This window comes from Phyllobates terribilis, unplaced genomic scaffold, assembly GCF_046119375.1.
Source record: "Phyllobates terribilis strain yellow unplaced genomic scaffold, ASM4611937v1 Scaffold_5__5_contigs__length_657084704, whole genome shotgun sequence".
Lineage (NCBI taxonomy): Eukaryota > Metazoa > Chordata > Amphibia > Anura > Dendrobatidae > Phyllobates > Phyllobates terribilis.
The window spans coordinates 275,332,252-275,349,715 of NW_027362765.1; positions in this window are offsets into that span (position 1 = coordinate 275,332,252).

Here is a 17,464-nt window from a genome sequence, read left to right on the forward strand (position 1 = left end):
GCTAGCAACAGAAAAAATATATTTTTTGACTCTGAAAACACCTGAAGTTCACCGCCACTAACGTAATAGCTGACGTATAGCAGAGTGTATGACGTTTGCCACTCAAAAAAATCTTTGGTGAACTCTGCCTAGCAAGACAAAAAAATTTTTTTTTTTACTTTGAAAACAGCTGAGTATCACCGCCACTAAGATAGAAGGTGTCTTTTAGCAGAAAAATCTTTGGTGGACTGTGGCTAGCAACAGAAAAAAAATATTTGTTTTACTGTTCATAAAGCTGAAGTTCATGCACCAAAAAAATGACAAAATGGGCTAACACAGCTTGCACTATCATATTAGCAAATGAAAAAAAAGGTTTTTGTGCTTTGAACTCAGAAGCTGTGCACTGACAAGCTCTGCAGATAGCTGAATTTCAACCTCACAAAATCAAAAAGTGGCCTACAAGGGCTTTCTTTCTTTATCACATTAGCAAGTGCAAAAACAGATTGAAGGTCTGCATGGAGCACAGACAGTACAACCGATGCACAGCACTGTTCTATGGCATGGGCCCTGCTCTTTCTGTCAGAATCTCAGTAATTGCACAAAAACAGAAATAAGTGCTGCAAGGTCGATTGAAAAGGTTCTCAGCACAGGACTTATCTACACTATCTGATTTCCACAGAAGCGCCCATCTATCTAACTAATATCTCTCATTACACAGGAGCTGGATGCAGAAGCAGCGTCTAACACAATTGACATGCATAAAATAGCGCTGAGGGAACATGGCCAGTTTTTATATGGAGAGGACATGTGATGTCAGCAGCCAATTGCAAAAGCCCTTGTGTCTGGGACACAAAGGATGCTTCCTGTGCTCTGATTAGCTAGCTGCGCTTTTCTGACTTAAAGTTACCGCCTACAGGAAAAAAAAAACAGTGTGCTGCTGATCTGACCTGTTCTGAGCTATCACCAGCCCCCCCACTCATCTGCCACATCTCCCCGCTAATCATACGCAAGCACTATGCTAGCAAAACTGTTAAAAATGCTATAGTTGCCCCGCAATCACGTAACCACAGAAAGTCGCCGAACGTTACCGATTTTCCCGAATTTAACAAATTTTGCTCGCCTTTCCGACCACAAATCTGAATGTGCCACATTCATGTCAAACTTAAGTTTGGAAATCGGATTTCGAACATATTCACTCATATGTCATCTAGAGGATGAAGTGCAACTAATGCTATCAGTGGGTTTACTGTAGGACTTAGTTAAAATGTGGCCATTTTTGATATACAGTACAGACCAAAAGTTTGGACACACATTCTCATTTAAAGATTTTTCTGTATTTTCATGACTTTGAAAATTGTACATTCACACTGAAGGCATCAAAACTATGAATTAACACATGTGGAATTATATACTTAACAAAAAAGTGTGAAACAACTGAAAATATGTCTTATATTATAGGTTCTTCAAAGTAGCCACCTTTTGCTTTGATGACTGCTTTGCACACTCTTGGAATTCTCCCGTCTCATGCTGCACATAACACATCTGCATCTCTGGCTGCTATGGGCATAAAAGGGGACAAACTTATGGTGTGGCACCCATGCTCCTCTGACCTCAACCCCATTGAGAACCTCTGGAGCATCATCAAAAGGAGTGTCTATGATGAAGGGAGGCAGTTCACATCTAAGCAACAGCTCTGGGAGGGTATTCTGTCCTCATGCAAAACAATTGAAGCAGAAACCATGCAAAACCTGACAAATTCAATGGACAAGAGAGTTCAGAAGCTCCTTTCGAACAAGCGGTCTTATGTGCAAATGTAACATCACCTAGAATAAAGTTTTGAGTTGAAAACTGTTTGATTTCAGTTTGTAATAACCTGCTAATGCTTATAATTTAAAAAATTACCATTTTTTTGTTCTTTATTAAAATGAAAAGGTTGAAAACTCTGCTGTGCATAATAATTTGGAACATGCATTTTGAGTGCAGTTTGAGTTTTTTATTTTTTTAAAAATATACTGTTATCATAGGCAGTTTGTACAAAAACCTTTCAATTGTACTCTAATAGTTATTTGACTGGAAAATTACAATGACTACAATTCATATAGGTAATTTGGGAAAATCTGAGAAAATATTATTTGCATAATAATTTGGAACACAGTGTATAAGATGCACCCAAGTTTGGACAACCAATACACGCAAAGGAAATAAACTTGTGTATAACAAAATATAAGTAATTGCAATAATTTTCTGGGAGAAATACTTCATTTTCTGAAACTATTTCAAGGGTGACAACACTTTTGGTCCTGACTGTATATGTTTTACACTTATGAAAGGTTGAAATAACTTCAACTATCTACAGACAGCACCTGATATGCTCCAAATTTATATAAATTCTATTCTAAATAAACATGGCAGTGTGGCTAAAGTTTGCAATGTTGCATCTGCACAAACCTCAAGACTACTGAAGCAATGCCCTTAAAATGAGAGCAAAGTAGAGATTTTTGGCTGTAATGCCTTGCCCCACATTTGGCAAAAATCATGCAAAGAGTATCAACCCTGACACCTCATACCAACTGTCACTGATGGTGGCGTAGACAAGATTTTGGCATGTTTTGCAGCCACATGACCTATGCACATTAAACTCAATGAGTTTACCATAACTCCTCTGAATACCAATGTACACCAACAAATATACAACACAAGGTGTTGCAATGACCAAGTCAAAATCCAGACCTCAATCTGATTGAAATTGGGTGGCAGGAAGTTAAGAGAGCTGTGCATGAACAAGTGTCCACAAGCTATCTTTTCCTTCAGAAAGATGTGAGAGACTGATAAAGTCAAATAGAATAGAGCAAACTTCTTTTGAAAAGAAAAACTATTTTGTTTTTAATTGAGAATTTATTTTGTTAAACATTTTTTTCTCTCTTTTAAGTCCCTAAGTTCCAGTAGGAGACTTAAGCATACGATCCTCTCACAGCTCAAACAAAATATAGCATTATTTCAATATTGCAGTGTATTAGGTCTGGTACTGACAGACAGGTGTTGAAAGGCATCCATATTTGAAAGGACTTTAGGCCATTCAACAAATAGATTGCCTACGAATAATTTTTAACTTTATCCTTCTTTAACCTTTTTGAAAAATGTGTGCAGCTTAGCAGGAGGATGCTTGGCCAAGCATGACTCAACAAACTCATCATAATTTATGCACAAATCTGTCATAAATTAAGACATAAATGTACATTAGTCAATGGTACTTCACCTGAAAGATGCATCAAATTAATTAAGAAGTATGTCTACGAAAACCCAGTATTGATGAATTTGGACTAAGGTGTTAAAAAAGTGGCAAGCTGTTTCAGCCTCAGTGCAAAGCCCTAAGTAAAAAGCATAAGTCGAAGATTTTTCAATCCCTTACAAAATCACAAGTGAATAAATGATGTATAGAACTTTTACAGGTATTGCACTGATGGTAGAGATGAGCAGATTAGGCAGAATTCAAATTTGGCTATTCACATGGATTTTTCCAGGAAACTTGATCCACAGAGAAATTATTCTTTGCAAATTCAATGTTACTTATTATTCTCTGAGGTCTTTTTAGAACCCATAGCATAATAAACGTGATTGTAAAAAAATTATCATCAGACACTAGGTAAGCACTTCCAGGTCTGATGAATCCCAGGAGGGTTCTGTGCAAGAGCGTGAACGGTCATGATGTCATGATGACACAGTATTTGCATATGCACAGAATCATCCCAGGGTTAGCGTGAGAGTCCCAGGGATTTAGGTGCGAGTGGCATTGATAAGAAGGTGCGTAGAGGACCAGACAGATTATGGTGAATGGCGGAGGGGCTGAAAGTGAGCAGTATGATTAGTATAAGGATTTTTTTTTAACCTTTTGATGGCCTTTTCAGTTCAGAAAAATGGCAGCAATTCAGGCAGAAGCGAATTGCAAAAAATCTGAATTTTGAGAATGCAGATTTATGTAAAACTCAAGTATATTTCAATTCTACTCTAATGTGTGCTCTCATCTCTAGTATTGGATAATTCAATAAATAACTTAATATCTGATGTTTTTATGAATATTTACTTTCTGTATTAAGATTGGATTTCGGATGATCTTTGATCGATCATTAGGTATTCTATATTGAAGGATTTTTATTGTATGAACTGTCAACTCCAAAGTATGCCGTTGACATTTGTTCAAAGTCAGCACAATTATAAAAATATACATGGTATCTAATCTGTGTATTGAGTTTCTTTTGTCTGCATGTTTCATAGTTAATGCCAAGTCAAGAGAGCTTGTTTTTTAATTCACTGAAATTTGATAATGTTACTTTGGATAATGGGAGTCGTGACCTACAACATATATCAAGCATACATCCATGATGTCAGACACTGCAATGGAGATCAGACTTGAAAGTATATGTGTTCTGTTGTCATTGATTGCTTTAAAGAACTCTAGAGGGGAAAAAAAAAGTCTACTTCTGTCTTAAAATGTCAAAATCCCTACATATAGCATTTAAATTGATCTAATTACAAATGTTTATGTGGTTAGAAGACTTTGTTTTATTGATTTCATTTGGCTCCTTGAATTGTTTATTCGGTTTTAGCCACCCTCGTTTTGTATTTCAAATCTAAACCGCAAGCTATTTGTCAGCTCATGACAAGCTATTATATTTACAAAGGAAACACATCAATGTATTGTACATACAAACCTCCTCCTTGGTACTTAGTAAGAAACTTCAAGCTAAGGCAATCCATCTCTTAAATGCTTTGTGCCTACACATTTAGCTTTCTACTAATTGTGATGTAGAACACAAAACTAAAACATATAATTTTCATGGTTCAAAATGTCTTATTTCTTGTAAATAAACTTTGATCAGGACTTTAATGAGATGCATACAAGTTAAGACAAAATTGCTCCAATAAAGATGTAACCAGCAGCCCTTACCGAAGCTCTGTCCAATTACTCTCCTAATCTGTAAACATAAAAATGGGAATTTTATTCTATACGAATTGGTTATTCACTGATTAATAATGTAAAAGTGGATTTGATGCTTTGTGTTTTTATGTCACTTTTCTTTTTAATTGATTTATACACTGATATTCTGAATATTGTAAACAAATGAGCAAAAACAGGACTGCTTGTTTTCTAGATTGTTTATTCTTTAAAAAATTAGTTTTAAAAAAATGTAACCAGATACAGAATTACAAAGATAAAATGTTCAGATTACGTATAATGTATATGAAAAAATGGCGCACATAGGTTTACCATATAAGGGCAATTCAGGATACAACAAATCTGGGTTAGAAAGGCGAACATTAGGAAGCAAGAGGAAAATTAATGAAAAATTGAAGAGACGGATAATACAAATGGTAACCAAATAGCCAAGAACAACTTCCAAGAGATTAAGTGTAAACACTGAGGTCAAAGTGCATTAATGCCAAATCGCAAAAGTGGACTTCATGGAAGATGACTGATGAGAAAACCACTATTTCATCATAAAAAAGCAAGACGGAATTTGCTAAAAATGCATAGTGACAAGGCACAAAGCTTCCAGGAGAATGTCATTTAGATAGATGAGACAAAATTGGAGCTTTTTGTCAATTTACATCAGCTCAACGTTAACTGATGCAAAAATTAAGTATATAAAGGAAAGAACATTTCACCTACACTGAAACATGGAGGAAGCTTGGTTATGTTTTGGGGCTGCGTTGCTGCATCTGGAGCAGGATGTCTTGAATTTGTACAGGTGTCAAGGCATTCTGGACTAAATGTGCTGCCCAGTGTCAGAAATCTTGGCGTGAGCTGCAGGTCATGGATCCTACAACAGGATAAAGACATTCAGCTAAAAATATCCAAGAATGGGTAAGCGCAAAGCATTGGACTATTCTGAAGGAGCTTCTATGAACCCTGATCTAAATGCAATTGAAAATCTGTCTTAGGCTGACCATGAAGTCTGGAGAAGGCACTCTTTCAACCTGAGACAGCTGAAGCAGTTTGTTTATGAAGAGGCGAAAATACCTCCGGACAGGTGCAGAACTCTCATTGCAAGTTACAGAAATTGTATTATAGAGGATATACCACTGGTTCTTTGAAAATTTGTACAAGGCGACACCTATTTAACATTGGCAACAATGCCTGTATTTATAAAGGATAACGTGCTCACTAAAATAGAAGACCACTGTAAAAAAAATGTGTTAAAGAGGCTTTCTGGATTTTTAAAATGGATAGTCGTAGTCCCCAGTGGTTAAATAGGAAATAAGACATATTACTGCATTATTAATCAAATTATTTTAGTGTTGAATTTGATGCTTTTTTAATGTATTATGCAGCTTGCATTATGTTTTGCATTGCTTCACTGTGATTTTTTTTTACTGCTTGTGCATTTCTTCCATTCTCCATATTTGATTAGATTGGACCATCTCTTCGCTCATACATATATCGGACACCAGTCCTTTCCCAAATTCATTCATTGTGGTTTACTCTCTTTTAACACAAGCAGTAATTGAAATACACGCATTGTGTTTTTTTCCGCTATGTGTGTTCTCTTTCTCACTTGCAGATTGTAAATATGACATCTGTATACATATGCTTAACATTGTATTATTTTTTACAATGGATTATGTTATTGTCCCCTTTAATGGGCTTACTTCATCTGTATGTACATAAATATTTATTAATTCATGAAATTGTTCACACAATTGTGTGAGTGACTGCAGACTTACTGATTTGGAATGGACAACCCATTTAAATCTTTTATCTTAAGAAGAGTGCTGGATCTCCTTTTCTTGTTCTACATGCTGTATGGAATACCACATCTTGCCAGTACATTTACTCCAAGCGTGAGATAATTTTTCTCCCTGATTAAGTTTGTTTATTGAACTTGATATGAAAGCATTTAGTAGTGCAAACAATATACTTTAAGCCACTATCATTATGGATAAGATAAATAAGTTATCATATGATGTGGAACAGTTGAGGAAGGTATTGATGAAAAAGACCGCTCCTGTACTGGAACTAATAAAAAATTGAGTGTGGCTTGCTACAGTATATTGTCACAAAATTGACAAATTATCAGGCCACATTTATAACACCCCTTAATTTGTGCAAAGAGAGATTTTGCTTCCTATATTAATGCACTTATCTTATGCGTGAGCTGAGGATATTTTTATATCTATGGTAGGTAACTTGAGATCTTCTTAGAATAGTTTCCTTCAGGAAAAAGTGTTTTTTTTTAAGATAGGCAAATACTTAAAGTAATTATACTCTTAACCTTCACATGATTCATTAAATGTAATAAAATTTATACTAAAACCGTTCTGAAGTGCATTACTCTTGTTTTTTTAAATTAGGCACTCCTTTGGTATCAACACTTTCTCTAGCTTGCATCTGTCTGATGAGCTTCGTAGTGAACTCTTTTGCAAGAAACCTTTCACTCAAGATAATAATTTAGGTTCCATAATTAATATCATCCATATAGTTAGATTAGCGGTAAGGTGACTATATGGATTTTTTATATTTTTTTACATTTTAGGTTTATTAGTATTTGAGATGTGGGGAGACCCCAGAGTATAATAATGGACATTACATTTGCGAATAATAACTTCTTTGGAAATCAAATATCATGTAAAAAAAGCACGAATACGCAAATACAAATTTTGCCTGATCGGCTCATTTCTAGATGTAATAGCTGCAAGGCATTAAGAGGTAACTGAGTGATTGCACCTGATGTGATAAAGCCCGCTCTTTGGCTGATGCAAACTTCAACAATGTGTGAAATGGCGCCGGGCATTTTTTTGTAATCCTCACAGATTGAATCACAAATTGTTTGAATTTGGAGGTACCTGCGAATTTTAGGAAATTTGACTTTAAGTTGACTTACAGCTTATCCTTTCATTAATCTCTAATATAAATGCATTAATGTTTTAGAATCTTGGTTTGCTGGAGCTGCTTGGCACCTTCACCAAATAAAAATGTTAAAATAAAAGCCTGACTAGTTTTGGAATTGAATTTAATAAAATTGAATGATTTTCTTCAGCATGTATATGGAAATGTAGTATATGTCTCATGCCCTTCTTCAATTAACCTAAAGCAATTTCAATATTCATTACTTCTTAGTTCAGCATTGTTGAGGTTTAATGAAGTGTATTGTACAACCCTTGTGTCATAATAAGGTTAATTTGATACCAGGATAAAGAAAATGACACTGAGTCTAGGAGACAGTGACAGCTTTTGGAAATCTCTTTGTAATGAAAGGTCAAAAACAGAGGACTACATTTCTGGTGAAAATGAAAAACACATGTAATACGACAGTATTATTTCCATGTAATGTCGAAAGGAATAGGTTATAAAAGTAAGAACAAGACAGCATGCCTTTTTCCTCATGCTATTTATATAAATAGATACAATAACATGGACAATCCCTTCCATTTTACGCTGAGAGAAGATACTTTTGCTCTTATGCATTACATAACATTATTTGCTTAGAGTTGTTCCTCAGGAGCAGATTGCTAGACTAGGCTTAGGGTACTTTCACATTGTTTTTATAGCGTTTTTGGAGCTGAAAAGGCTGGAAAAGCCACTCAAAAATGTTCTAAAGAATGGACATATTTATTTCTATGTAAACGAAAATTGCTGCTCATATGTTCAAGTTTTCGCTTCAGGCATTCAAGAGAAGCCATACATTTATAAGAAATGACATGCACAATCCTTTCGCGATTTCCTCAAGGAAGATGCTCATTGCTTTTTAGTAGACGTTAATGGGAAGGTTAAAAAGATGCCCAGGTGATTTGTGAGTGTTTTGCTTAAAAAAAGCGCTGAAACCTAAAATAAAAACAAAATGAGCATATACCCTGTAATAATACATGTAAATAAATAAATAAATAGTAATAGTACATGTAAATAAAATAGGGTACTTAGTTAAAACTATTTTGATAAAAAAAACATAAAATCCATAGCACCGAGAATCAGTAAAGACAAATAGTCAAACAGGTATCTAGATTCAACAGAGTTGAGTGTGTTGATGGCAGCTTGAACCAGCAGATATGAGTAGACAACTATGCGCCTGGTTGTAGTAGAGTTGTACAAATAGCACGCAGGGACAGCACAGCTAAGTAGAAAATCGGGTACCTTGTTGCAACAGATAACACAAAGGAACAGCAGACCTGAGTATACAATGAGCAACCTTGTTGTAAAAAGGCTGAATGTGTGAAAAACACTCGGGAACAGCAGAGATGAGTAGACAATCAACTTCCCTGTTATAGCACAGTTGGATGTGCAATAAGACTCAAGAACAAGAGAGTTGAGCCGACAATCTGGCACCTTGTAGCAGTAAAGCTGGATGTGATGACAGCACTCAGGAATAGCTGAGCTGAGTAGACAATCAGAACATGTGGTTAGATTCCTGGTTAGCAATTAATAGGAGCGTGCACTTGGTACTACAGCTGAATGCACTGATGATTCACAGCCAAGTAAGTCTGCCTTAAGGAGCCATAAATTATGGCATCAAAGGTGCATGCCGAGTCACCATAGCAAGCCAGCTACCTGGGAAAGAGTTAGCAGAGCCCAGTGCTCATGCTGGGACAGATGAGTGGCAGCCAAGATGCTGCAGTGGGGAGAGAAGAGTTGACCTTCACTACATTTACACAGTCCTGGTTGTAAGCTTTCTAGGTGTAATAGCTCTTTAACCTCCCTGCTTTTTGATGTTATAGTGCATCAAGGGTCTTAGATAATTGGTGCACCTTGAAGTACTATGATATTAACCTCCTTCAGTGCCTCAAGTCTGATCAGAGCATTGCACAAGGTAGGGCGGACTTGATTTTATTCATGATCACAGGAACTGGCATCACTAAGGAAATATCCAAAAGCCAGATAAAGGTCTTCAGAAATGTTTCCTGAAAAATCCTGTTGTGATATACTAGTGGTAAAAAAGGGTTCACAATGTAACATAGTGAAATAGCTTTTCTGGAAGAAAAAAGGAAACTCATAGGGCTCCGAAATTCTTGAATGTCTCCAAGTTTCAGAATTTTCAAATTTCAAGTTCTAGAATGTCATTATCAAGATTAAAAATCCAAATTTTGCTTGAGGTCCTAAAGGTCAAAGGTCCTGAAAGGTATAAAAAAGGCTGCTGCTCATTCAAACAGGGTACTCTATTAGCCTAAGGGAAATAAACAGATGCTGCGAACTTGCGAGGGCTCTGATTAACATATATGTTAAGTTTTATGGACAGGCATGTTTGATTTTATATGGTATTAGGCATTGGGGGATTGTGAGTTAGGAACACTTTGGGGTACTAGATTTGAGACAGCAAAATTCTGCCTAAATTTGGTGGATTTTGGCTATCTATTCTAAATTTAAGCTATTCAGCAAATAAGAAAAAATAGTAAATTTACCCCTTCAAATGTAGTTAAAGCCAGAGAGGCATTTATTTTTCTTTTGTGTTTTTTTTTCATCTGTTTTGCACAAAATATTCATCTATGTATATAAGGATCCTTTCTCAAGCCACGTATAATAACATAAAATTTATAAATGCATTTTATACAAAACACATTAAAAGGGTAAGTGATTGATATTAACATAACGTACTCTTACAAACTCAGAAATACAAATAGTTCTAGAGGAAATGAAGTCCTCCATATAGTCCCATCAATAAAGTACACTAGCTGCATAACAAGTTAATGTTTTGTAACAAAACAAAGAAGAACATTTGGGTCTCCTTGGTTGCATTGTAGTGTCTTCATTGTGAATTATGTATGTACAGCAATCAAACTATTATAAGTGAAAAGCCTTGTTCTTTTAGGCATGAATGGAAAACTCTTGAACTTTAGCTTTTACTTGACATGACAGAGTTTAATCTGAGATTTGACATAACTTGGAGGGTGATGGCTGCATCGCACACCTTTTACTTACAATCCAAATTTACAATAATAACATGCTAGAAAGTTATTATTCATAGTCCAGCATTATATGAGAGTCCTTAGATGATATAGTTGACTATTTATACTAATATAATGAGAGATCATCGAATAATTTGCAAAGATTTGTATTCAATAAATCATGTGGACATTACAGAGAAATTTGATTTACAGCAAAGTTATATCTGTAAATTGAATGTTCCTTATTCTCTGTGGTCTCTCTCTAGACCCCAAAGCAAAACAAATGGAGAATATAAAAAAAACAATAATAGTCACCTGTGTATTATTATTATAATACCTGTGTCATCATCCCTGCAGTCTGCTGTCCAGTCCTCTGTTTCTCTTCTTTTCCTCTATCCCCTTAGCTTGCATTCTATTCTGCCATTTTATTATATGCCTTGGTTTCATTTGTCAACTGGGTCTCTGATGTCAATGTAGTGACTAAGCCTTGAGTAACACACATCATCATGTCATGATGTCGCGACACGGGCCGTGAATTCTTGGCATGCAGTGATATCAGAGGCCTAGTCAATGATGGTTGCCATGGCATGGAGTGAAGTTACCGAAGAATATGCAAGCAATGGGAGAAGGGAAAAAATAGAGGCATGGAGGACCGAACAGCAGACTGTGGGGCGGCGCAAATGCATTTAACCATTTGCTGCAGCTGGCCACCATTTTGTTGAATTCATGTGGAGCGAAATTGCAGAAAATCTCTATTATGAAAAATATGAATTTTTCTAAAATTCAAGGAGAGATCAATTCCATTCAAATAAATTTGCTCATCTATAAATAAAATGTAAAACATAATGTTTTCATGATGCAATGTAGGAGGAAGCATATACAAGAAGGTGCTCTGGAAAGATAATGATGCGCCCCCTGGGCTGTGGGGTACTCGGTGACCAGGTCCGTGACCCTGGGCGGTCAATCAAAAGGGGTATATTTACAGGGGATTTATAGTTTTTATATATATACAGTAGTTCGTGACGCCACCTGTGGTATGCGTCTAAAGGGAGCTGCCGCTGCGGAGCAGGTCCTCTGGAGCTGATGTTAGTGCAGCAAAGCTGGTGTGGCTCTCCACAGGTAGAGCTTAGCTCCAAGGCAGTGTAGAAGTTATAGGTGATGCTGGGCGTTGTAGTGCAGGGGTGATGGTGCAGATAATAATCACAGAGACAGTGGAGTGCAGTCTTCCAAGTTTACTCACAGTTATTAAGTTCCTCAGGTTACAGGTTCCAGACTACAACCTCCCACGTCATGCTGCGTTCACCAGGCAGGGGTTCAGCAATCCCTCAGGTAATTCAAGAGTGCCTGACAGGACCCCTTTCTATGTGCCTTCCTCAGTCGTCTTCCTGCGCTGGCTCTCATCCTCCTGCCCTGCCCCTCACAATCAGTGTCCCAATCCGGTAGCCTCGGTCTTGTCGGGCGACCTGCAGTCCCCTGGACCCTTTGTGGCCACCTTTTCAGCGACATAACTGCAGTTGTGGCCACTGCACCTTGCAAATACAGCAACCTCCGGTTCCTAGCTGAGCCTTGTAGCTCTCCACTAGTTTAGGGGCCGGTCCCTCTGCAGCTCGATCCCTCCACCTCCTGGCAGATTCGGGCGTATGGGTGGACTCCAGCACTTCCCGTACCCCTGGGATCCCTTCTGTTCCTGGAGCCTTTCTCCTGCTCCCTCTCCTCTCTTCTCTCCTTCTCCTGGGCCTCTCACTAGGGCCGCCTCTGGAGCAGAGCTCCTGCAGAGCCTCTGCTCCCCTCACTTTCCTCCTCCAACTGAACACACTCTCTCAAGATGGCTTCCCATTTTAAACAGTTACTGAAGTGCTCCCCTGATCTACGTCCTCCACCCACACCCACTACATGGTTCCCCCTCACTTGGTTCCCCTCCACTCCAGCCAGGGACCAGGGATTGTGCACTCCCTTAGGAGTAATCTTGCCCTGCCCTACTGAAGTGGATGTGTGGGATGCAGGTGTTAGGGTACCGGGCAGCACTCTATCCTTACTTGAGAGTGGGATACCACACCTCTGGGTGAGATGCAGTACCTCTGTGGCGACTGAACCCGTAGGGGTGCCACAATAAGAACAAAGTAGAACTGCTTTGGCTAAATGCAAACCATTATGTGCAGCAGAACATTTACACTGTACATCACCCTCAAACATCATCCCCATCATCAAACATGGTGGTGGCTGCATCATTCTGTGGGGATGCTTTTCTTCAGCAGGGACAGGGAAGCTTGTCAGAGTTGATGGGAAGATGGATAGAGGTAAATACAGGGAAATCCAGGAGTAAAAACTGTTGGAGGCTGCAAAAGACTTGAGACTGGAGCATAGCTTCCCCTTCCCCGCAGGACAACGACCCTAAACATAGCTACAATGGAATGGTTTAGATCAAAGCATATTCATGTGTGAATGGCCCAGTCACAGTCCAGACCGAAATCCCATTGAAAGTCTGTGGAAACGGGCAAACATTTCAGCCTCTAGATGTGCAAAGCTGGTAGAGTTATATCCCAAAAGACTTGCAGCAGTAATTGCAGAGAAAGGTGGTCCTACAAAGTATTGAATGGGAGCCTGAATACAAATACACATCCCAATTTTTAGATTCATTTTTTAAAATAATTAGAAAACTATGTATCATTTCATTTACATTTCACAAATACTTGCTACCTAGTATTGGTGTAACACATAAAATACCAATAAAATACATTTAAGTTTGTGGATGTAACTTAAAAAAATGTGGAAAAATTCACGGAATATAAAAAAAAAATTCACGAAGGCACTGTATACATAGCACATAAGTGCATCTCTAAATCTCCAAAATGGCAGATCTTGTAGAGTATTATGGTGTGCGGTAATAAGTACTTACTAAAGGTGGATCAAGGAAGGACAACAGTAAACAATCGACAGAGACATAGGTGGCCAAGGCTCAATTCACATAGGTAAAGGCTAGTTGCTGTCAAAAGAAGAGACTTTGCTAACAAAATGTTGCTTATCATAGAGAAGTAATAGACTAAGCAGTGCATTACAGCTTTCTGCTTCTAGTTCTGCAAAGTCACAGCCTACCAACATCTCCATACTGACCATAGTAGTTCACTGCCAAAAATTCAAACTGGACCAGGAAACAATGGAAGAAGGTGGCTTGGTCTGATGAATTATGTTTTAGTTTAGATTATATGGATGACCTGTTTCCTCTGCATCTTACATTGACACTAGGATGAACCATGGAAAGAAGGCAAGTCACTGGAGGCAGTTTGATGTCTTGGCAATGATCAGCTAGGACACCTTCATCTTGATATTCATGTCTCTAAATCTGATGAAAGATAGCCAAGCCCTGCAGGCAGGTTTCTCAGTCATTACTATAGACGGTGAATAGAACTGCAGTTCACATGTGTGAGTGACCATGCTGTTCATTTCAATTCCGAGTACAAAGAGGAATTTGTTGACATCATGGGGGTCCTAGCTGTGGGAACCCAGTGATCTGACATTTATTGCTTATAATATGGATAAGTGATAAACGAGTTTTGTGGGAAATGCATTAAATGTGAAAACGTGTATGTAAAAATAATCAGGGGAAACAGTGGTACTGTAAAAATAAACTGAATGCCATGATAAATAGCAGCAGTCAAATACACCCCAGTATGTATGTAGATGCTGTGAAGAAATTAGTTTGAGGTTTCTCACAACAGATGGCATTGTGGCTTATAAATTATCTAGTGATAGAGAATGCATAACTGGTGGAGAAAGGCTGAACTTGATAGATCAATGGCTTTTTTCACCCTATATAATCTAATATCTAATTGCCAATCGGCTCTGTCACAGCTTCCGGCGATTGTGTCGCTATCCCACAATCCACCGCGGCAGCTTCCGGCGATTGTGTTGCAGATGAACTGTGCCTCCACAAGTGACAAAAACGGTAGCACTAGCCACTGATCTCCCGATGGTAGCCACGGCTCATCTCCCACCGTAGGGAGGTCAGCGGCAACGCAGCCGGGAGATGAGCGGCGCCAGCCGCTCATCTCCCGGCTGCTCACATCGGAACTACGCCGACTGCCATATTGGAACACGCAAGTTAAGGGTGAGCCAATGAGGGGTGCCGCGTGGGATTTGAATCCCCCGCCAAGCCTCAGCAGATGAGCAGCTCAGCCAATGAGTGGTGCCGCGCGGCTTTGGCGGGGGATTTGAACCCCGCGCTGCTCATTGGCTCAGCCAGCGGGTGGGGGATTTCAATCCCGCGCGGCACCGCTCATTGGCTCAGCCGGAGGGGCGGGGGATTTCAATCCCGCGCCGCTCACTGGCTGAGCGCCAGGGGCGCTCGGCCAGTGAGCGGTGCCGCGGGGCTTTGGTGGGGGATTTGAATCCCGCGCGGCACTGCTCATTGGCTCAGCCGGCGGGGCGGGGGATTTGAATCCCGTGCCGCGCATTGGTTGAGCGCCAGGGGCGCTCGGCCAGTGAGCGGTGCCACGCGGCTTTGGCGGGAGATTTGAATCCTGCGCTGCTCAAAGCCGAGTGGCACCGCTCGTTGGCTGATCTGCCGCCGGCTGAGCCAATGAGCGGCACGGTATTCAAATCCCCCGCCAAGCCACGCAGAACCGCTCATTGGCTGAGTGCCCCTGACGCTCAGCCAATGAGTGGCGCAGGATTCAAATCCCCCGCCGGCTGAGCCAATGAGCTCTAGCCGATCTATCAGCTGTTAGCGGTATTGCCGATCTCCCGGCGGTGTCGGCGCGGGAGATTTAAACACGGCTGTGTTTACATCTCCTGCGGCCACACCGTCGGGAGATCAGCGGCGCACGCCGGACATGGCTGCCATGGTGACAAGCGGTGACATCACCGCAACAGCAATAGCGGCGATGTCACAGCAATAAACACTTTCATATTACCTCACGTTGACACAGTTTGAGGCACCTGTATACCTGAATACTCTCTGAGGTACACAGTACTTTCTGCAGAGAGGACAGTAGTATTCAGCAGCTATTTCTACTGCACAAGTATACTCTCTGAAGTACACAGTACTTTCTGGAGAGAGGACTCTACTATTCAGGGGCTATTTCTACGTCACCTGTATACTCTCTGAGGTACACAGTACTTTCTGGAGAGAGGACTCTACTATTCAGCGGCTATTTCTATGGCACCTGTATACCTGTATACTCACTGAGGCACACAGTACTTTCTGGAGAGAGGACTAGAGATGAGCGTTGTTCGACTCGAACTGTTCGCCAATCTCAAATTCGAGCTGTTTTGGGCGGTGTTCGAGCCGTTCGGCGAACATGAACGATTTGAGAAAAATTCGGCTGTTCGAGGTTATGTTCGATAACTGTTCGTGCACCAAAATCATAACTGGATTTTTTCTCAGTAATGATGAAAATTAATGTTAATACGCAGTTTGAGTGTACAGCGGGGCGGGGGGAGGGGCAGGGGATGGATCTCTGCAGGAACAATGAAGATCTCCATTTTTTTTTTTCTTTCCCGCATTTATAGTGGGGAGGTGCAATCTGTCAGCCTATCAGCAGCGCACACACGGAGCGAAGTGCTTTTTTTCACACAAGCAAGGGCATGTGTCATTGGCAGTGTATGTCACATGTCCTTGCCCTATAAGACCAAGCCATTTTCCCCGTCGCCACCATTTTCTCACTGCTGCAGCTGCGTGTTAGACGGCACCGCTGTTGCTGTGTGCGCTATACCTTGTTAATTTCAAGCCAATTTTCGCACAAATCTACAGATAGCTTGGGAGTAGGGAATAGTTGTGATTGCAGTCCTTTTAAGGACTAGGTTACAGCATTTCCTACGACTTTTATCAGGCAGGTCTGTGCTCTTAAATAGATAGGTTGTGGGAGTAAAGACTAGAGATGAGCGGTGTTCGACTAGAACTGTTCGCCAATCTCAAATTCGAGCTGTTTTGGGCGGTGTTCGAGTTGTTCGACGAACCCGAACGATTTGCAAAAAATTCGGCTGTTCGAGGTTATGTTCGATAACTGTTCGTGCACCAAAAGCGTGTCCTGCATGTCTGGCGCTATTTAGAGCACCAATCATGCAGGGATTGTCTGCCACTCACTGTAATGCCACAGCCATGGTGGTTGTGGCATTACAGTGATTGCCCAAATCGATGGGAACAGTGCCAACAGTGAAACATGAAAAGCCGGCAATTCATCAGCGGCATACACCGTTACCCGAAAATTTAGAACCGAAAGAATAGAGCTTCACACATAGATTAGATAGATAGAAACATGTCAGTCACACATATAAGAAGCACAGTGACAGTGTTGCTTACTGTACTTGTCATTTAGTGTAAAGGATTTATTAAAAAAAATAATAGTGTTTTCATGCACCGTCTCTTTAAAAAAGCCAGCCGGCAATTCAGCATCTGTACCCGACAATTTAGAATAGAAGGAATAGAGAATCACGCATAGATTAGATAGATAGAAACATGTCAGTCACATATATATGAAGTACAGTGACAGTGTTGCTTACTGTACTTGTCATTTAGTGTAAAGGATTTATTTAAAAAAATAATAGTGTTTTCATGCACCGTCTCTTTAAAAAAGCCGGCCGGCAATTCAGCATCTGTACCCGACAATTTAGAATA